General features: G+C 38.1%; 1 long non-coding RNA gene across 1 annotated transcript; it reads left to right on the forward strand.

Annotated features, from left to right (window-relative positions):
- Positions 1 to 12713: 12713 nt before the first annotated feature.
- On the forward strand, positions 12714 to 22867 carry LOC109393840 (uncharacterized). The gene is made up of 3 exons (XR_002126335.1): positions 12714 to 12802; positions 16935 to 16997; positions 22818 to 22867. It is a non-coding gene; the product is annotated as an uncharacterized LOC109393840 (long non-coding RNA).
- The last annotated feature ends 503 nt before the right edge of the window (positions 22868 to 23370 follow it).

Genomic DNA, 23370 nt, shown 5'->3' on the forward strand with positions numbered 1-23370 from the left:
AAGACATCACAGAGAAACAAAATCAGCCGTTTTTAAATCTGTAAATGATGCATGGGAAAAGGTGTGTCTTGTCGTCTTTGTTGACATGTGGGACACATGTCTTCCCCTATGCCTTCCTTCTTGAATCTCCTACCTGATGACCAGACAGTAGGAAGCCTTGGAAATTAAATTCAAATTGCTTTTACAGATGAATTATGTAAATGCTGGGTTCACTTGCATTCTTTTTCTTTAATCTCATAAATTTGTTTCAGGTCATAGTAATGATGACTACTAAGTATGAGTCAAATATAAGGATAATCTTCGTTTTAAGAATGTTAAAAATGTAGCTATATACAGAATTAAGAACTGCTTACATTTGCTCATGCTTGCTTTTCTTTCTTATCAAAGAAATAAAATATCACAATGTAGTTGAAATCTTTTTCAGTACCATTTCCAACCTCATTTCCCTTCTTCTCCCCAGGGGCAACCATTACCATTATCACTTCATTTATATGTATATTAGCAGTCTATTTGGGATATATTTACATATATATATATATATATATATATATATATATATGTTTTGTGTAAAATAGTATTTCTAATTTACATGAATAATAATGGATGCATATAACTGGACAATAACATTAGGTTTTTAAAATTTATCTATGTCAAAATACATTACTTTATAGGTATAATATATATAAAAACTCATTCATTCCTTCCAACTGCTATGTAGTATTCAGTTGTATAAATATTTAATTTGTCTACTCTCTTTGATTTATATTTTTGGTTTTACATTTTTGTTATTATGAGACGTGCTTAAATAAATGTGGTTGCACATGTTTTCTTGTACTCATATGCAAAACATATTTCTACAGTAGACATAAAATGGAATTATTAGATTGTAAGGTGAATACATTTTCAAATTTATTCAATACATGTAAACAAATCTATCTCCATAGTAATTATATCAATGAAGCTCTCCTAATAGTGATTGTAAACTCCTACCTCCCCATATTTGACCAATATTTAATATTCTCATACTTCAAAATCTTTGTTTATCTGAGACATACCTTGTAGTTTTAATGTGCATTTTCCTACTTATTAGTGCAGTTGGTTATTGTCTCACATGGTTCTTACCATTTAGGTGTTTTATTTTGTTTTGTTTTCCTGAAAACTGTCTATTCATTTCCAATGCTCCTCCCAGGAAGAGCAGGGTTACTGTTTGCACTTAGGAAACTGAAGCTCAGAGCAGTCAATTGAGTGACCTGTCCAAGCTCATAAAATAGTGAGAATCCCAAGAGGGTCTTCAACTTCAGTATTCCAATTCAAACCATTTCTCTTTTCCCAACACTTTGACTTCTCAGGACACTGATCAATCAGTTTTAACCCTTTCGTCTTACTGTGCTTGACCTCCTGATCTGGGAAGGTTGCCTAAGACACTCATGAAGAAAGGGAAGTGGAGAACTCCAACAAGGTCCAATTTGAGGTTCTGGCAAGAAGGCCTACCCTGAATGTTACCATGGTGCCCGGAGTCACTCAGGGTTGTGAAGGCATTTCTATTTCTGGTCAAACCTTTACAACAACTCTTTGACATATGCACTATTATAATCATCTTACACATGAGGGGTTAAATAACTTACCTAATGTGACAGGACCAGGAAAAGAAACGAAGAAAAGCATTTAAAGTTCTTCTGAGTTAGAGAAAGATTGATCAGATTTGTTCAGGAAAAACTGTAAAAGATGAAAAGCAAGTGTCAAAAGACAGCTTTCTGCTTCCTCCAGCTTTCCCCCAATTTAGTCTTTGTGGAATCACAGGGCAACGGATCTGTAAAGATCTTTCAGAGCGCTTTTTTGAATCCTTTGTCTCTCTTCAGTGAAAAAGCTCAGGTCATTATCTAATATACAAGAGTCAAGTAATTGCAAGATAACACCAGCAGAAACCCTAGCCAAGACTAATGTGTAGGCGTTTTGGAAGAATAAATGCACATTTCAAAACATGAAGAAGCATCACCTTATGGTATTTTTAGTCAAACTTCCTATAACAAAGATTCTCAATTAACAAAGATGTAGCCACACTTCAAATTGACACAAAGCAGATATAATGCCTCAAAAAGCCAAGAGAGAGAGCGAGAGCGAGAGAGAGAGAGAATGTTTTTACAGATCTAGACATTTTCTGCATGCAGTTGTGTATCTTGGTATCTTAGTATTTTGGTTTCACAGCAAAAAGAATCCATTTTATTCCCCAATCCTTTTTCAGGAGGCTGATTTCTCCCCCGGTGCCCCCACTTTATCAACTTCCATAGTCCCAGGGAAGAGAACAGGTTGAACCACTGGATGATCACTGGAAAGTGGAGTATAGGATATAGGAGGATGTTAGAAGGACAAACGGGAAAGGGCCCACTCTTTCTGGTCCTGGTGGCTTCAGAAAAGAGTAAGAAAGGAAAAGGGAAGCAAGTCTACAGGGAGACACAATGCTGTACATGCTCTCTGACCAGAACCCAGAAGGAGGCAGGAGAAGGCAGAGGCCACTGCTCACTTTCCATTTGGAAATATAGGAGAGGTCACCTGTCCTATAGATGGTCCCTCCCACCTTCTGAGATAGCCATAGAGTGGGCCTGAGTTTGGCTCTCCCAAGCCATACACAGTTTCTATATGGCATGAATGGGATCCCAGAATCTCTTGAATGCCCCTAAACGTATTCAGAAACAAGTCAGCATGTGGCTAAATGTTTTCTGAAGATCACCATCTTTAAGACAAAGAGACACTGAAGCTGAGGAATGTATCACGAGAATAAAAGACAGGGTCAAATTTCAGAAGCCCACCGCAAAAGCAAGGCTGAAGAAGGGATGGGTCAGTAGGCAGGGCTTATCCGGATAGCTAAGCCATGAGAGGCAAGACTTCCAGCTATGTTAGCTGTGTGTTTCATCAGTGATGCCGGAAGAACACTAACTTGATATAATCTTCTAAATCCCCAGACACCATTTTGGAGAAGCGTGGTTAGGAGGGAGCTAATAATAAATATAAAATATTAAGTCATCCACAGTTCATGAGTTATCTGCAGAGACTCTTTAAATCATTAGATTGTACTGCCTGCATTTACTGGATTTACTGTAAAATAAAGTTTTATCACTACCCAGGGGAGCTTGTAAGGAAGATAAGATCTAATTTCAAGATTAAAAGTATCTATGTTTCCTTTGCTTATCTAACTGCAAAGTGAGTCATTTTTCAATGCAATGACATCAGTTTAAGTGGAAAAGAAAAGAACTGAAGTGATACCAGTAAGGGCATGGGTACAACACTTGAAGCCATCAGGAATCTAGGCATCTACTATTCTCTCTCTCTCTCTCTCTCTCTCTCTCTCTCTCTCTCTCTCTCTCTCTCTCTCTCTCTCCCCGACCCCCGACCCCCAACTCTATGTGCAGCCAGCAGAGAAAAGTATCTTTCAATCTTAATCATAATCGTAAATTCATTGGGTGGTGGATCACAGTCACAGAAAATAAATATGGCTGCTGGAGAGCAACCCATGTGGATGGGGATGTGGTTATTACACAATTGAGATCATTATCATGGTTGTCTACTAGTCTATCTTCTTTTTAACTTAACATTTTTCCATGTTATTAACTATTTCATGAAAACATTTTATACATCTGCATAATAATTCATTTTCTTCTTGGCTATTTTATTTAATCCCATATTTTAGTGTTCTATAAATAATACTACATTGAACATAGTTATACTTAAATTTTGTGTCCATATTCAATTATTTTTTTAAGACAGCTTTATGGCAATAGAAATACGATTCTTAAGAAACTGGAATTTCTGTGTCTAATAATGAAAATTCTTCAACCCATCCTATTTGTAAAGTATCACATAAATAATTTTAATAATTCTTGAAACAAAAATGTCCAAAATATTGATTCTCCCACACATACAACAAAATTATCACATTAGTTCAGATTTGTAATTTTGTGCAAATTGATTTAGTTTTCTGTTTTAATGTAATATTTTAGATTTGTGGTTGTCTATTAATCACATAAAGTTCTTTCAAGTATTGCAAGTATCAACAGCTGATACTTTTTCAAACCTTGAAGCAAATTCTTTTCATTTCTAGAGTTTGCTATAAATATCTTCAAACACAATGCCACATTAGTCAGGTCTGTGAAAATGCTTAGCTTTGGAGAAGCATCCTCTGGAGTAAAACATCGCCTTGTTTACACATGAAAGAATTTACAGCATTTAAGAGAATAAAAGATGCACACAGTTGGAAATGTAAATACTTCAAGATCTATTAGAAGGCATATGCAAGCCCCAGATGAGCACTAAGTATGTGCAGGAAGGAGAGAGCACCACACCACCAGATTGTATTTGAATGCACCACTTACCTAGCATCTCTTTCCCAACTAGACAGGCATCCTGCCAGTTTATCTACTTATCCTTCATCTAGAGTGGGAATTCAGTATGTGTTTGTTAAATTGTTTGGTAAACCAATGGCTAGAACAATAAAGGGATGGTAATGATTGATGAGGACCTGAGTAGTTCTCCATAAGGAGCTGGGTGGCAAGTGACAGCTCATGAGCAGATGTAGGCAGGAAATGTGGAAGAAAAAGGGAAGAGAGTGCCAATTCTTCCAAACTATTCTCTTGACCTTTGATCTCTTTAGAAGGAGTCAACTATGCTACTAACAGGACTGACAGAAGATAATTTTCTCCGTGTCTCCTGTATACCCACCGTCTTGTACAGATATACATTTGGTATTTGTTCATTTATAGAAGTTGTGAAGAGGCCAGGCACTGGACTCAGCAGTGTAATCTTTAACCTCTAAGGCCCTAAACTTCATCTGTAAAATGGGGATAATAATAGCACTGACTTTATAGTGACCTGAGGATTGAATGAGAGAAGTACTCAAGGGGTTCAGCTTAGTGCCAGGCCCTTGGAAAGCCATCAGTAACTGCCAACCTTCACGATGTCAGGAATGAAGATGGTTCTTGCTCTGCCACTTTTCACACATTCAAAGTTTCTAAAATATTTTCAGCTTTTTTTTAGGTCGAAATCCCATGCTGCCTCAACTGAGGAAGGTTGATTTAAAATGGAAATAGCATTTGATGAATATATTTATTGTCTCAAATTCATGAAATACTGTAAAGTGTCTATAAGAATCTATGCTGTTTTGTCTGACTTCACACAGAAATGTTCCCCAGGTTGTATGAAAATCTCTAGAAAAATGAAGTACCCGGGAAGTGCCTCCTGCTTCCTGCCTCCAGACTTTTCAAGATCGTGAATCTACTCTCTAATACTGTTATTTGCTTGGATACAGTGTAATCTACCTTTTTACAAAAATAAAAAGGTACACCTTTACTGCCCCCATATTTTAACCAATAACACATTGGACTTTCCAGGTAAAGTATATGTCAAAGTCTTTCTTAATAAATCGTCAATCTGGGCTTCCTAAGCTAATAGCTGTGGCTTTTCTCCCATTAGTAGTAGCGCCTCATGGGAAAACCTGCTAAAGAATCTGTTCTGTTTTGCTCATCTTTACTCAGCCTTTGATCCATGGCTGGTATCAAGTATGAACTACGCTCTTTGAATTCAAAATATAACCCCAGCTATTGATTTTAATAGAGAGCTAGCTTCTTATCAATACAAGTGTCAGGGCCTGTGGGAACATTCTTCACGTGGGTCTGATAACAGTGTTTACTGGGGCTTTCAGGGGGCGTGCCCTGCCCCCTGGACTCAAAGGCTTTGAGATCACTTTCAAATGACCTGAGTACATAAAGAATAAAACAATAAGCATTTCTCCCTGTGCAGGCAACATGATTCATTGTCACACAACGGTAATTCTCTTAACAGAGCCTGGCCCTGCTATTTATAGTACTATTGAGAAGTAACAGCTAAAGCTCAATGTTTCCAAAGCAAAAGCTATAATTTTTGGAAAATGACCTATAATGTTTTGAGACTACAACTGATTCAGTTAACTAAGGGTACATTTTACAAGTACCAAAAGTACCTAATAAGAAGTTATATTCGTTAAATTTTAACCTTCTGAGTACTTTGTTGGGAATTGTTTGGTTTTTTTTTTACTGCCATGAGAGAGACTTGGGAACACTGATTTTGAACTTTTTTAAAGACAAAATCGTAGTCGTTCTCTGGGACAGTGTTTCCCAAGTGTGGGTTATATGCAGGCCCTTTTTTTTAAATGTTTAAAATGTTATATGTGATACATACAAAATAATATATAAAGCTTATGAATGAGGTCTGAAATATAATTTTTCTTAACGTGAAACCACCACTGAATTTAAGAACTAGAACACGTCCACACAATGATGGAGCCCGTCTGCAGGCTCCCTTCCTTCTACCCCTGGGCTTCGAACAATCCACGACCCAGTGTTGAATTTAATTTCCCCCGAGGTTTTCAAAGTTGTTTTCTAATGTATGAATCCATCCCTGAACAATATATTGTTCACATTTACTTTATAAAAAATGGTTCATACACTATGTAATAGTCTATAGCTTGCTATTTTGACTCAACTGTTTCTGTGGTTCACCCCTCTTGCTTCTTATGGCCATAATTCATTTGTTTAAACTGCTCTATAATATTGTACTGCATGAATATATTTTAATATATTGAACTATTCTTCTGCTGACAGGCATTTTGGGTAGTTCCAGGGTTTTTTGTTGTTGTTTTGTTTGCCACTACAATGCTGTTATAAGCATTCTTTAACTATGCAAGATTTTTTTCTGGGACTGTTACTAGTGTTTTTGGATTTCACCCATTCTGATAAATATGTAATAGTATCTCATTACTTTTTAAAATTTGCAATCCTCCATTGACATATGATGTTGAGCATATTTTCATAACATCTTTTTATAACATGCATAACATCTCTTCATAGGCTTATTTGTCGTCTGTATATCTTCTTTGGTAAGGTGTCTGTTTAGCTCTTTTGCCCATTTTTTTTTTTAAAGATTTTTAATGGGGACTTGGGGGATGGGAACAGCGCTGGGGAATTGGGGGAAGGAGAACAGAAAAGTCGCTGTTGTTTTGTTCTTCAGTCTAGTTGTGGAGGACGTTGCTTCACTGGCCAAAGTTGGCACCATCGTTGCACTCTTCCTGGGCAAGGAAGATCAGTCACCGGCTTCTGGACAGCCGCTCACAGCGGCTGCTGGCCAGTTATGCTGGCTACTGGCTGCTCACGCTGGCTGCTCGCTACACACAGTAGCCCATGGCAACCCACTGCAGCAGGGGCTGCAGCTTACACCATTGCTGGCGACTCATGGCAGCCCAGCTCCAGGTTGAGCTGTTGTTCAGCATCTTAGCTGTAGAGGGCAATGTCACTGGCCCTCATGTGTGGGATCCAAACCAGGGCCCTCTTGCGTCCCAAGCCAGCTCTTAACCAACGTGCCACTAGGCCAGCCCTTGCCCATTTTTTAATTAGGTTGTTGAGTTTCAAGAGTTCATATATTTTCAATACCAGTCCTTTATCAGATATGTATTGTGCAAAGTCTTTTTCCTCAATCTGTACTTTTTCTTGTTATTCTTTTAGCAGTGCCTTTTACAGAGCAGAAATTTTTAATTTTAAAAAGTCTGACTTATTTTTTTCTTTCATGGATTGTACTTTTGGTGGTGTATCTAAAACCTCATTGCAAAATCCAAGATCATCTATTATCTCTTATGTTACTTTTTGGGAGTTTTACAGTTTTGCATTTTATATTTAGGCCTATGTTCCATTTGAGTTAATTTTTGTGAAAGATATAAGGTCTGTGTCTAGATGAATTTTATTTATTTCTAGCTGTTTCAGTAACATTTAAAAGACTATCCATACTCCATTGAATTGCCTCTGCTTCTTAGGCAAATATAGGTTGATTATATTTGTGTGGGTCTATTTCTGGGCTCTCTAGTCCATTCCATTGATCTACTTGTCTATTATTTTCCCAATACCATACTTTATTGATTATTGTACCTTTATGATAAGTCTTAAAGTCAGGTAGTGTCAGTCTTCTGAGTTTGTTCTGCTTCTTCAACATTGTGTTGACTGTTCTGGTCTGTAGTCTTTCCATATAAACTTTAGAAATAGTTGGTCAACATCCACAAAATAACTTGCTGGAATTTTGATTTGGATTGCATTGAACATATAGATAAATTTGACACCTTAATAATATTGAACCCTCCTATCTATGAACACGGAATACCTCTCCATTTATTTAGCTGTTTGGTTTCTTTCATCAAAGTTCTTCTGGTTAATATTTTATTACAAATTCGTTTTTTTAATAAAGTTTATTTACTTTTTCTTGAGTGACGTTTAATAGTTTCTGTCTTTCAAGTGATTTATTCATTTCATATCAGTTGTCTAATTTATTGGCATAAAATTCAAAATATTCCCTTATTATCTTTTCAATATGTGCACAGTGTGTAGTCATGTCTTCTCTCTTATTCCTGCTGTTGGGTATTTATGTTCTCTCTCTCTCTCTCTCTCTCTCTCTCTCTCTCTCTCTCTCTCTCTCTGCTCTGATTAATTTATCTACAGATGTGTCAATCTTAACAATATCCTCAAAGTACCAGTTTTATGTTGCATTCATTTTTCATATTGTTTTTGTCTATTGCATTTTTTTTATTTCATCTGATTGTTACCATTTCCTTTCTTCTGCTTACTTTGTGTTTCATTTGTTCTGCTTTTTCTGGTTTCTTAAAGTGAAAGTTGAGTTCATGGTTTTGAAAGATACAGGTTCTAATCATCTTAGTGTGTGTGAAATGGTATCTCATTGTGGTTTTGATTTGCATTTTCTTAATGACTAATAATGACATTGAACATCTTTTCATGGAATTATTGGCCATTTGTATTTCCTTTTTGGAGAAAAGTCTGTTTAAACCTTTTGCTCATTTTATAACTGGGCTATTTGTCTTTTTATTGTCAAGTTGTAAGAGTCTTTTGTACTCATATATTCTGGTTACCAAACCCTTATCCAGTATATAATTTGCAAATATTTTCTCCCATTCAGTGGGCTGTTTCTTTACTTTCCTGATGATGTCCTTTGATGCACAAAGTTTTTTATTTTGATAAAGTCCAATCTATTTCTTTCAATTTTGAAAAAAAATTTAACTTTCCTTTGTCTAGATTCAAGGAAGTAATTTGTCGAACTTAAAAGACATAAGAGATAAGGCTTTTCAACCCTCAAATCTTTTTAGAAAAATATTTTCAGTTTTTTTATTGAAACTTTTAAATTTTTATATTTTATTTCTTTTATTTTTTATTTTGATAATTTATCAAGACTTCTCTTCTAAAAAAAAAAATTGCTTTTGGCTTTCTGTGACTGTGAATCTGGGGAGTTCCCGCCCAGGTTGAGGACATCGGATCTCACTGCCCACCCAGCCCTTCGACCCTCCCCTAAAGTCCTTTAGGAAGGTGGTTTTCATTCCTGCTTTTGAGTTCATTTTTATTTTTTTCAGAACATTTTTTTACCTTACATGTTTTCAAATTGATTCATGAACCTGGACTGGCTTTTTGTAGAATTAACCATTCCATATTTGTTTATTATTCACATTTTTTAAGCAGCATTTGCTTAGTCCATCAAAAACTGTTAGTAATAATTTGTGTTTCTGAAAAGTATCCTGTAAACAACATATATTTGAATTGTGATTCTAAAAGCCATCTGAAAATCTTTACCTTGTCCTTTACCTTTCATAATACAGCTGTTATATTTGATCTAACTTCAATCCTTTTATTACATGCTTTCTATTTTTTTATACTACCAATTTCATTTGCTTTCTCCCTTTTGCTGTTTGGACTATATTTTATCCAATTTTATTTTCCTGCACTTATTTTGCTTTACTTCTCAGCAAGTTTTTATACTTTTGCTCAATCTCTCTTTGAAACCCATCCTTCCTAGAGCATTCATGAAGCCACATATGTCCTGGGGTTTTTGCTTTGCCTTTGGCACTTTCTCCTCAATTATTGTTGTTGGCTCTTCCTTGTTTTCCATTTTCTTAAATGTTGATGTTCAGCGTTCCCTTTTCTTCCAAATCCACTTTCCCTGGGCCATTTCATCCATCTCCTAGAATTTTATTATCATCCATACGCTAACAATGCCCAATCCTTTTGATGTATCCTAGATCGCTCTCCTGATCCCAAGCCCATAGATATAGAATTAGCTCCTAGAGATCACCATTTGTATGTACCATTAGGACATTAAACTCAACATGCTCAAAATGACATTCATCTCTCCCCTGGTAAACCTGCTCCTCTGCCAGAATTTTCCCTCCAGAAAATGACAGCACTATCCACCTCAGTCCTAAAGCCAGAATATCTACAAACATCTTTAACTCTCCCCTTTCCCTCACCTCCTATATTCTTCATCCACATCTTTCAATGTTCTTGATTCTTCATTCTACATAACTGTGCAATTTATCATCTCCCTTTCTCCATGTCCCAGTCTAAGTGACCCCTGTCCCAGTCTAAGTGACTACCAGCTCTTACCTGGATCTCGCAAAAACTGACTAATTGATCTTCAATTTTTCTCCCCTCTTGTAACCAGAAAAATCTTTTAAAATTCAAACCTGATGCTCCCCCACCTAAACGCTTTTTAGTGACTTTCCATCACATTTAAATAAACCTTGGCAGGCCCTCCTTGATCTCAGCCCCACTTACCTCTTCTGTCTCTCCTTGAGTTACTGTCCATGTCTCACTCTATTCTCCAGCCATAACTATACTACTTTTACTTCAGTTCTTTGGACATGTTAAGCAGTAGGCACAGTACTTTGTCCCCAGTATCCAATTTTTTTCTTCTTTTTAGTAATAGAACCCACCCCACTTTCCTCCAGATTTAGTAGAATCCATAACTGCCCAGCTAGTTCCTACTTTTACCAGCATCCCGTGCTGTTAGGTAGGACCCTGTGACTGGGTTTTCACAAATGGAATGTGAGAAAGAGTGATGTCTACAACAGTAACTACACTTCCTTAAAAGTAAATTGATTGCCCTTTGTTTCTTTCTTAGAGCTAGAATATGGGTGTGGAACTAGTGAATAATCTTTAACCAGGTAGATGAAGAAATACACTAGAGGGGTGGGATGGCTATAAAAATGGAAGGAACCTGTGACCATGAATGACCACGTGGCATACAGATATTCAAGTTTTGAATTACAGCAGTTTAGCCTGGGTATCATCAGTCAGGATAGTTTGGGTTATGCTACAGTAACAAACGACCCTCAAAGCTCAATGGTTTAACATGACAAAGGTTTACTTTTCACTCATACTACATGTCCAGCACAGATCAGCAGAGAGCTCTACTCATGGTGTCACTCAGGGATCCAGCCTAATGGAGGACTTTATCTAAATGTGTTCTTTAATGAGCACGCAGGAGAGAAGGGAGATGACAAATTATGCTCTGTCTCTTAAAGCTTCCAGCTGGAAATCAACCACATTACTCCACTCATAGTGTAAATCACACAGTATCACCTAATTCGAAGAGGATTAAAGATGGGTAATCCTATTGTGCTCCCAGAAGGGAAAGGAAACCAGAATATCTGTGATTAGTCCTCATGACAGTCTCAGTTTCTGGCTTAATATGTCTCAGCCTATGCTCCCTAAAAATGTAACTTCTATTTCTCTTGTTCAATTGTTCATAAGATATTTTTTCTTTATTTCAAAATTTATATTCCAGAATTTTCACAAGACTCTATCTTCTCATTAATTCTTCCTACAATCATTTCCCCCTGGGAATCCTAAACTATTTCCTTTGCATAGTACCATCCAAATATTCATCTAAATATCTGAACTCTCCAAAGTTCTAGTGCTAGATTCGCAACTGCCTACTACCTGTCAAACTTGACAAGCTAAAAGCGATTGAATGTATTACTTTCATTCCTCCTTTAAATCTGATTCTTTTACTAAGTTTACACTATTTTTGCTTGTTTGTTTCCTTTGTTTATTTCTATATCCCCAGGCCCTATAATAGTGTCAGACATGAGAAGGGGCACTATATATACATTGAGTGAATTAATGAATGAATACTATCAAGATTTGACAATGGCTCTTAAATCTGGAATCTTTTCTCACTCTAATCCCTTCCTTATTAGTCTGCATCATGGCCCTTCTATCTGCCACATTTGCCAGTCAGGTGTTCACTACCTATCAACTAGATTATTACAATAGCTTTCTTACAATTATCCCTATCACCAATTTTTCCATTCTGTCATCTATTTAATGCGGTGCTCTGATATTAATTTCCTTGAAGCATATCACTCATTTCACTTATTTACAATCCTGTAAGGAACACATATAATATGCAAGCACTGAGCTATGTTCTGTAGATAAACGCAGATAAAATATGGTCTCCATGCTTGAGCAGCTCACAGTCCAGTGAGAGAGAAAAAGATGTGTCCAGAGATACAGAGTAGGGAGAGCCGAACTGAAATAGAAGAGCAGGAAGGTGAAGTGACAGATGTGACAGATGCTGAATCAGTCAAAAAGTCTCAGAAGAGGGGCTAGTTGCCGCGTGTCCTAACTGACAATTAGACATTTTCCAGGATCTGAATTAGAGGAAAATAGGAACTATTATTTATCTTTTGAGCCAGAAGGAAAAAAGGAAAGAAAGGGCTCTAACTGAGGTTCGTTTAGAAGTGGGGGTGGGGGAAGAAGATAAATGTCCATCTGAGGACCATGTTTTCTCTCTGATGTGTGGGAAGTGGGAAGGAGGAGGCAGTGTGCTGAGCAGTCACCCAGCATGGCCTGCGTGTGCTGCTAGCTGTGAGGATGACTTCCGGTTCTCCACACCCGCGGGAAACCTTTAGCTATGTCCACAGCATTCCATTTAATTCTACAAAAAGGTAAGAACACTGTATTGGGGATAATGTTTGGCTACATTAGGAAACTGCTGTTCCCTGTTCTTCCTATACATTTCCACCATTCAAGCTGCAGTTTGGTTTTCACAAAAACAGATATACACTGCTTTTCAGGGGAGTGAGCCTGAACTCAAATTGCTGAATGGAGTTTGTAAAATCATAGCAGACCCAATTGATTGGAAGCCACAGCACTTTTTATTTACATAAGCCAGGTTTTGTTGTTGTCGTTTCTTTGTTTTTGGGTTGTTGTTTTTTTTGTTTTTTTTGAGAGAGAGAGAAAAGTAGGAGGGTTTGGGGGGAGTTGCGGTTGGGGGGAAAGATATTATTTTTGGAATTCCAAGGGAAGGGCTTAACTTTAAATGTAAAGCCAAAGCCCAGAAAATTAAAAGCATAGATATTGTAAATAAGCCACGGAGGAGGGAAAGATGAAAAAATAGCACTTTTTACCACACGATATCATCCCTGACCTCCCCTTCACACACACACACACCATCAAAAGTAATATAAGTCTGACCAGCAGGAAGGAAGATGTGAAGTTTTGTAATTAATTTAAGTGCCTCTTTTATTCAAGGCTGGTAGGGAATAAAAGAAAATCCCATTTTTAGAAAGGATCACATAATCTGAAGGTGATGGACAAACCCTCTCAACAGACATGTGAGGTATATCCTCTGTCTTCATACTGACCTAGACTTTGCTATGATTCCTAGCTCTCTGCTTGGGTTTCCAGACAGCATACAGCCTTGGATAAGGTCTTCTAGAAATACTCATAGACCTTTCCCTGATGAATTTCCAGGAGGACTGGAAATGTAATTTAATAAAATACACAGGATACAGAGATCACCTAAATAAACTTATCAAACAACAACAGAAATAAGGGAATGAATTAAGCAGAATTCCCCCATCATTTGATAAATACTTAGAAAAGGGAACTGGAGGTTGTTAAAAGTCCCCAAGGCACACTCCAGAAAAGACTTTATAGTGAAATAATAATTATTGGCAAATTAATTAAGTTACCTTTACAATAAGAAGCACACTACTCTTACACTAATAACTACAAATGATTACCTTGAAAGAAATAGGTCTAGAATTGCTTTATGGTAAAGAATATCTGAAAGACAGAGGTTTCTTTTTTTTTTTCCTTTTCTTTCTTTCTTTTTTTTTTTTGTGGGCAGATCTGTGAGAAAAATGAATGCCTTGAAACTAGCTTTTTCAAAATATGCCCCCTCTTTTTTGCAATATAGAACTTTAATATTGCTCAAATGGATATGGGCATATCAAGTAGCCTTTTAAAAATCCTTTTGCTAGGAAGAAAAAAATAATCTGGACAGATGGGAAAACATCATAATTCCTTTAACCCTTAGTAATTACTGGAAGAACTTAGAATACTGTTAAATTTCCCCAAAGGAAATGTCAAACTCTCACCAGAAAAAGATTTTAATCAACACCTAGGATTCCAAGAGGAGATAACATGAGAAATTTCATAAGCTATTCCAGTTACGTGAAATTTTGTTAGGCAAACCAAGCCAATTCTGAGTGTGTGTGTTGTGGATGCAGCCGGTATCTCACCAGGATCTCTGTCATCTGGCTGCAGTGCCCATGTCCCAGCTGCAGTGAGCATTGGACCCAGAAGGTTCACACATGGCCTCTTCATTAGTGCAGTGCCCTTAGCTGAATGAGAGTCTCTTCCTCTGGAAGGTTATGCCCGGCCCCAGGGATGAAGGGTCGGACAGCGGGCAACCAGTGACTGCCTGACACAGAGGTACAAATGGCTAGTCTCTGCTCCAGGGTGAGACAAGTTCTGTGGGACAGCTGTGGCCCACACTTCCTGGTAGGGCCTACTTGAAGCTCGGTTGCAGCCGAGCTCCTCCGTACTTAGTTATCCTCCCCTGTCGGATCTTGCTTTCTCAACCTCTTTTCTCCCAAGAGCATTTCTTCCACAAAAATCCTTGTCTTAGGCTCTGTTTCTAAAGAAACCAACTTAGACAGTCGTTAAAATCTGAGATTCTCTTGCCGTTTCTACAATCCCCTTTCTGCTCCCTTTCCTCTACGTCAACCAATATTCAATTTTTTTTACACTTCCTTTTTTTTTTTAATCAAAAGGCTTTCCTCAGAAAAGAATCTGACATTTTCAGCTTCATACACATTTATAACATATTAGAGTTAAAGGTTCCTCTCTCCTGGGGTATTTGCATTTTAACACAGCACAGAAAACATGACTAGAATTAAGGGATTCATTGTTAGTAGCTAAAGAATTGGGGTTTTGGAGGATGGGGGTAACTTTCCAGTACTTAAACCCACACATTACAGGTCAGTACATCCTCTGCCTAAACACACTTCACCTTAATTAGAAAGTGCTGGTGTCATTTGGTTTTGCAAAATTATAGCCCCTGATATTGCCACAAATACTCCAAGAGGCCTTTCCAGCTTCTTCCATTCTTAAGAAGGCATAGAGAGGGTTCTGGAAACAGGAGCCATCAGTCTCTCTCTTACCCTGCTCCTGCATCTCATGGCCCCATTCTGTTCCTGGAATTATGAATAATAAGACCTGCTAGTTCAGCATTTCCCAAAGGATTCTGTTTTTAAGCACTTTTAGAAGATATCATGTATCTTATCCCCATTTGCGGGGGAGTCACAATATCATTAATATATAGAGTCTAAGAAATATAGAAGTCAAGAATTCTATTTAACCCAGGCTTTTCTAAACTTACTCAGAGAATCCTATTTTTATGGTCCATTGTTTAGGAAACACCCATCTGGTCTACCTTCCTCATTTTTCACATGAGAATTTGAGGCCCTCAGGGCATAGCTTCTCTGGTTTTCCTACTCCCTGAGTGACCAGCAACCCCCACTCCATGATGATGTGTTGCACGTCAGAGGCAGTGCTGTCTTTTGTCCATGCTGACAAGGTGTGGTGCACTATCAATGGCTGTACTGTTTCTGCTAGCTGACATGAGCTGGCTGTACCCTCCACCTTTGTAGGTGACTTTACATGATTAACAGTCAGTGTTTGAAGTGTGAGTTTCAGACCTCCTGTTGTATCTGTATAAATAGACAAAATTGTCCCAGTCTCAAGTTGACTAAACAAGTGATCTGTTTGTTTTTATTGGTTTTTTTCTGTGGAGCTGGGCATGTGCTCTCAGAGGTCCTGGTCTGTGAGATTTCACCTGTTTGAATTCATGGTAATTCTTTGTTCCAGCAGATCTGAATGAATTCGATGATTCCATGCCTCTGTTTCTACCAAGGATTTTTTTGAAAAAGAGATTTGCATTTTTTACACATTTAGTAATTCTAGATACTTTTCCCTCCTGGTTTAGATTATAAATGATCTTTATAAAAGGTTTTATAATTATAAAAGTTGGCTTTTTGATCAATGAAGACAAATTAAAAGGTTCTTGGTCTATGAAAAACAAAGTGTTTACACTCAAAATAACAGGCTTGTCTTTCAGTTTTAAACATGAGAAGAGGACTCAAGCTTCTTCAGAGATATGGCATAATGTCTGCATGTTTATAAATAAATTAGAACTGTGGGGTGTGTGTATATTTAGAAATAAACCCTCAAGCCTGATGTTCTTTCAGCTCAGCTGAGAAACTTGTAGAAAACCGGCCATTTTATACCTTGTTTAGTATTCAGCATTTTATCTGGGTCTAAATATGTTTATAAAGAAACTATTAGGACAGCTTGCTTTTTCACCACTCAAATTGCCCCAGCAACAAGAGCAGACATACAACAGGGAACTAACAAGGCCAGTCTGTAGCAGCTCTCCTCCATTCACTAAGGAAAGCCTCTTCCACATGTCCTCAAGTTCAAGGAGAGTAGACAAATTTGCATTTCTGCCTGGGTGCTATCCACAGTGCCACATACATCATTGCAGCTCAGTGTTAGTAGCCTGCAAATCTATTTGGGAAATTAGTAACCCTTTCCCCTTCCAACAACACAAACAAAAATATCTCCTGGTTTCCTAACCTGCCATCCTTCTAACTCATTCTCCCTTCATGCTGGGCAAGGAGAGGATAAGACAGAGAAAATCTCCCCAGAATTATATGCAAAAACATAATATTTTAAAGTTAAAGAGAATCTTAGACATGTTCTCACTTCTGTGCTTTGCATTTCATCCAGGGAAATTCTGCTGTTCCAGGAAGGCATGCCATCATCACTTTTCTCCCTACACTCCTAGAGCAGGTATGTTCTGTAGCCAGTAAAATACAACCTCTCCCTTTGCACATCTTCTGTAGTGATTTAAGCCTACACACACACACACACACACACACACACACACACACACACACACACACACACACAGACAGATTTAGGGAGTGGGAGTGGAAGGCAATATGAAATAGATCAGAAAATAAAGGATTGTGATGAATATAGTCCAGAGTTGGCTGAATAACACTTTGGGTCCCTTGGAGGATTCCAGAACACCAGAAAAACCGTGTTCATGGGCTTCAGAGGCCACTGGTCAAGGCCGAAGCCCAACAGGCTTCAGCTGGACCAACAGCTGTAGCAGCCCTTCTCCTCTTCTCAGTGTGTTGCAGAGTTTTCTTCCTGCTCCAACACACAACCCACCCCTTTAATTACACAAATTTAAAATAAGTGCACATGGGTCTTCAAGAAGATTGTTAAACAACCAGAAGAACAGGTGTTGTATCCTGAAAGGAAGCATCTATTTGGAAAGTAAATTTGTATGTATGTGTGGCCATAGCTAATTCTCAGCACATTTTGTTTTTGGCTTCTCCAGGAAGGTTTTTGTTTCCTTTATGTGGAATTATGTTTCATTCCTGGGGAGATTCAAATATTTACCTGTATTAATTTCTAGGGCTGCCATAACATAGTAACACAGACTGAGTGGTTTAAACAAGAGAAATTTATTTTCTCAATTCTAGAGACTAGAAATCTGAGATCAAGGTCAACACAGGGTTCATTTCATCTGAGGCCTCTTTCCTTGGCTTACAGATAGCATTTTCTCCCTGTGTTTTCATATGGATTTCCTTCTGTGTGTGTCTGTGTCCTAATTTCCTCTTCTTATTAGGGCATCCATAATATTAGAATTAGGGCCCACCCTCATGACTTCATTTTAAATGAATTACTTCTTTAAAAACTCTACTTCCAAATATAGTCACATTTTAAGGTACTAGGGGTTAGGACTTTAAGACATGAATTTCAGGGGGGACACAGTTCAGCCCAAATATAACCTGATATATGTAAGAAGAAACAAAACATAAATTGAACTAAGGTCATGGCAACTCAGTCTAGACAATGAGAAAGAGAATTGATATTTCCATCCTATGAATGATGTGTTATTCATCACCAAAATGTATTGATGTTAGAGCACTGTATTCTGAAGTAATTTTTCTGTTGAGTGAGAAGATGCTGCTATGGGTAAAGGATGGAGATTCACAGGGGATTGGACATCCTCACTGTCAATCATCTAGATGATTTCTCATAGAACAGCAAGTGAAATCCAGGAAAGCAAACCATAGCCTAAGAGAGCCTCGAGAACTGGGTCTGAAGCCCAAGATGTAGACACAGATTTGCCACAGTCCCAGAGCTGGGATGAGTTGGACCCTGCCACATGGACAAATCCCTGTAGAACTTTTGCTGGTTAAGCCACTGGTAAAGAGAACTGGGCAACAGTTTCCATTTAACCACCAGCATATGCCCAGTTGCTAAAGTGGGGTGGGCAGGAGGTGAGGGGTGGGAGCAGAACACTGGACCATAGGAATGCCAACCCCTCCACCTGAGTTTCATCTACTTTCTGAGGTAACAAATGTTTTTTTTCCTTTATTTAAAAAAATCTTAATTGTGGTAATATACACAAAACATAAAATTTACCATTTAACATTTTTAAGTGTACAGTTCAGTAGTTTTAAGTATATTCACATTGTGCAACCAATCTCCAGAAGAATTTTATTTTCAAAACTAAAACTCTGTACCCATTAAACAGCAATCCCCCATTCTCTCCTGCCCCCAGTCCCTAGCAACCACTATTCTACTTTCCATTTCTAGGAATTTGACAACTTTATGTAGTTTATATAAGTAGAATCATATAGTTTTTGTCTTTTTGTGACTTATCTTACTTATTATAATGTCCTCAAAGTTCAGCCACAGAATAGCACGATTCAGTACTTCCTTTCGTTCCAAAGGCTTAATAATATTCCATTGTCTGTATATTTTGTTTATTCATTGTTTATTCATCACACTTTGTTTATTCATTGATCCATTGATGGACATTTGAGTAGCTTCCACCTCTTAGCTATTGAGAATAAAAGCTGCTTTGAACATGGGTGTACAAATATCTTTTGAAGCCTCTGCTTTTCATTACTTTGGTTATATACCCTAAAATTGAATTGCTGGATTATAAGTCTTTCTTTAATTTTTTGAGGATATTTATTTATTTTTAAACCAGGTAACCTATTCATCTTGTTCAAAACTCAAAATGATATAAAACGCTTTTCACTAAGAAGTCTCAATTTATGCCTGTTTCCTCATCCCAACTACCAAATATATAATCTCCTATGTTATGCTTCAAGTGTTCCTTTATGTAAATACATGTATATATTATCATTTTCTAAGGCAATAGATACCTGTGGTAAACAGGTCTTTGGTCCCTATGATCTTCACCCCTGGTGTCATGTCTGTGAATATGTTATATTAAATGGCCAAAGGGACATGGCAGAGGGGATTAAGGTTATGGGGTCCTAAAATAAGAAAATCATTGGGCCGGCCGAGTGGCTCAGTTGGTTAAGAGCTCGCTCAAGAGTGCGAGCTCTGAGCAGCAGCAGTTCGAGTCCCGGCCCGAGCTGAGCAGCCGCTGAGCTGCCAACAGGTGGCAGGATGGCTCAGCTAAAAAATAAAATAAAATAAAATAAAATAAGGAAATCATCTTGGATTAAAGGAATGAGGGCCAAGTTAATCACTTGAGTAGCAGAACAAGAGGCAGGAGAGATAAAAATCAGGGATTCAAGGCTCGGGAAGGACTTAACCCAGCATCATGGACTTTGAAGATGGAGCAAAAAGGGCCATGAGCCAAGGAATGCAGGTAGCTCTAGAAACTGAAAACAATGTCTGCCTTTCTACTGGCAGCCAACAAGGAAACAGGGACCGCAGTTCTACAACTGCATGGAGCTGAATTAGACCAAAAACGTAAATGCGTCTGGACGCAGACTTTCCCCCAGAGCCTCCAGATCAAAGCCCATGCTGTCCAACACCCTGATTTAGACCTTGGGAGACCCAGACCAAAAAACCAGATGCTCCCACCAGACTTGTGACTTACAGAACTTCAACTCTGGCTACTGCAGCCTAGAATTGTTCCCCAGCTATGTTTCTTGTGTTGCCAGCTCCCTCCATAATCTCTTTACTCCACAGACACACACACTCCACTCACTACTACTCTCTCACACCCCCTGCTCCACCCAGGGAGGTCTGCCTCCTCAGTCCACCCTGAAAGTGCTAAGCCCCTTTTCCTCTGTGTGCTGCTGCACACTGCATCAGGCAGGTGTGGCCATTCCACCACCCACCTGTGTCCATCCAGTTCAACGTCCACAGCCTCCCCTACAACTGAACTCATCTGCAACCTCATCTTTTCTGGATTCATTCATGTTTAGAGTCAACATTAAACCATTCAGCATTTCCTCTGCTCTATAACTGTTTCACCTATTGATTTCTTTTGTCCAGCTAAGTCAGGGATCTCTTTTACTCTCTAGTTTGACCATTCCCAGTAACAGGCACATAAAACACAGTAGGTACGTTAGGAAACCACTACACTACACTGCATTGGTTCTACCAGCATTTTCTTGATCCTATGTCTTCCTTATTTATAAAATAAAAAACATTGGATTAAATAAGGGCTATCAATCATGTTTCCACCCTAACACACTTGAAGGCTATGAAACAATACCATTAGTCACAGTGGCAAAATACAACATGATTCTTAACTCAGAATTTTCAGAATCTCTGAGGAGACAAGTTACACCAAGTTTAGAAAAGTCCCCAATTAGAATCGCCAGATAAAATATAAATCACACAGTTAAATTTGAATTTCAAATAAACAAATAATTTTGTAGCATTAATGTATGTTAAATATCCCATGAAACCTGCTTACACAAATGTTATTCATTATTTACCTCATATTCAAATTTAACTGGACATCCACTAGTTTTATTTGCTAAATCTGGCAACCTTACCACTACGGCACTCCAATTTCCTCCTCTTGGGAGTATGCATTCTAGTTAAAAACCGCTGGACTAATTTCATTCAATAAAAATGTATGAACTGCCAGGGATTGTTCTCAGTGGTAGGAACAGAGCATAATGAACAGTCCTTGTTTTTGGTTTTCTTTTTTTAATTTATTGTGTTTACATTCTGGTGGGGAGCTGAGGGACATGGAGACAATCAATAAAGAAACAACTAAATGTATAACATGTTACAGACAAGAACAAATCAGAATATGGAAGTACTGGGTAAGGAGAGGTGAGGTGTTTTTACATCAGTTGGCATTTGAAAAGACACCTAAAGGAAGGATGTCTGAAAGAAGATACAGTTCATCTCAAAGTTCTCCAATTCATTCCTTAACAAGTCATCTAATGTTTATTAAGCACCCTTGGGGTTGCTGGGAAAAATAGAAGGTAGCAGGGGGGGAAAAAAAGGCCAAACATGAGATGGACTGACTCCATAAAAGCTATAGGCAGGAGTTTACAAGAATTCAATGGGGCAGTTGAGCACAAGCAATTGTAGACATCACTCATTCATATGTCTCCAGGAGTCAGAGCTGACTCAACAGCACGGAACACACATGTACCCAGAACCAAATTAAGTAGGGGCAATGCAAAAAAGAATGCAGCTTAGGCATGGTCTTAGGTCTCCTTTGTTTTTTAGAGGTGTGTAGAGTAAAAGGGGAAGATTGGCAAGTAAACAAATAGTTATTTAAAGAGTTTAATGTGCTTTGGGCAGAAGCGCAGAGGGCCAAGGAGATACAGAGATAATGTGATCATTCCTCTGAAAAAGCTCCAGAGAAAATGTCCATGGAGTTGAGTCTAAAGGGAGAATAATTGTTTGCCTGGAGCTGGAAAACGGCATTCAGAGCTGGAGGGAGCAATCGGCTGGAGGGCTGGGGGAACTGTAGTCATGCAGCCAGGAAGGGGATGGAGTTGCAGAGAGGATTTTCAGAGGGAAGGAGGCTGAATAGGAAGTCAGGGCCCCATGTGGAGATTCTTGTATGTCATACTAAGAGTTCACACCATGTCTGTAGTTGATAGGGAACTTCCAAAAGATTTTAAGTGGGATAATAAGATAGTAAAAATTACTCAAGCAACAAGAATGGAGCTGGATTGGAGAGTCAGAAAATGGAACCTAAGCAGAAACTTAGCTTGAATTATCTCTAGATTAGTAGATGAAACCAAACTTTGAGAGTAAATATTTAAAGCAATATTGAGAAACTGCTACGTAAGAAAAATATCAAAACCCAGTTTTACGGTTTCTTTTCTTCCTTTTGGCTACACAAATTTGATCAAAGAGACAGTTAAATTTACGATTGTCAAACACTTCACATCATTACAGTTACATGTCATTTATATTTACCTTTAGTTTTCAGGTTATGCTCCATGGAAAGTGTCTTCAGCTTTGGATTCTTCAACAAGACACAAAAGCTTAACTGTATGACATTCATAGAGAGTCATCTTTTCAAGTGTTTTTTCATGTTGCAAATGTGTCTCTTCAGGAGCAATTTGCTTTGTGTCTATAAAAGGTATTAAGCAGCAATACATTTCACACTTGATAATTAGCTTTCTCTTGGTCTGACCTTCAATCTGCTACTTAGCAGAGTATATCTACACTTTCAATTGAAAGATGATGTTAGGGACACAGTTCTGTTGTGGGTGGCTGTTAAGCTAATTATTCTTTGCACACTGCTCAACACACCAAAACTTTGTGGCAAAGAACACTTTTTGCAACTTTAATTCTTAAACTGAGTTATGCTTTATTTTACGATGTTTTCTTTCTCAGAATGAGACCCTTTAAAGAGCCATAGCTGGGGGAAGCAAGTTGAGAAATCTATAATGTGTGATACATTTGGGTAAGTATTATTGACTCTTCCCACTTCTGCAGGGGCTAAGGTACTAAATCTAGTGAATTGGATTCTTTCCACAACCTCTTCCAGGGTCCTTGTGAGGAAAGGAAAATTTTTCCCTTTCCCTCCTCTGGTTCTTTTGGCTCATTGAATAATATAATCAACATGAGACAGAGTGATAGGAAAAAATCAAACTTAATTTTGTGCACACAGGAACCCAACATACAGGAGAGAGTCAAAGAACCCACATGAGAGGTTCCAAGGCAGAAAATGAGGGATGTAGACATGACATTCTGAGCTAAGGATCACCTTGGGGTTTCAGAGGGGAGGAAGGTAAGAAGAGCAGATGTTCAGGAAGAAGTTTGCCCTGCCCTATACATAGGTCAGAAAGGGTTATCTCTGATAATCTCTTATTATGTGCAAGGCCCCTAATTCAAATTCTTCTCCGTAGTTACGGGGCGGTGGCAGAAGCTTCTCTTGTACCCACAG

This window comes from Hipposideros armiger, unplaced genomic scaffold (genome assembly GCF_001890085.2).
Source record: "Hipposideros armiger isolate ML-2016 unplaced genomic scaffold, ASM189008v1 scaffold_391, whole genome shotgun sequence".
NCBI lineage: Eukaryota > Metazoa > Chordata > Mammalia > Chiroptera > Hipposideridae > Hipposideros > Hipposideros armiger.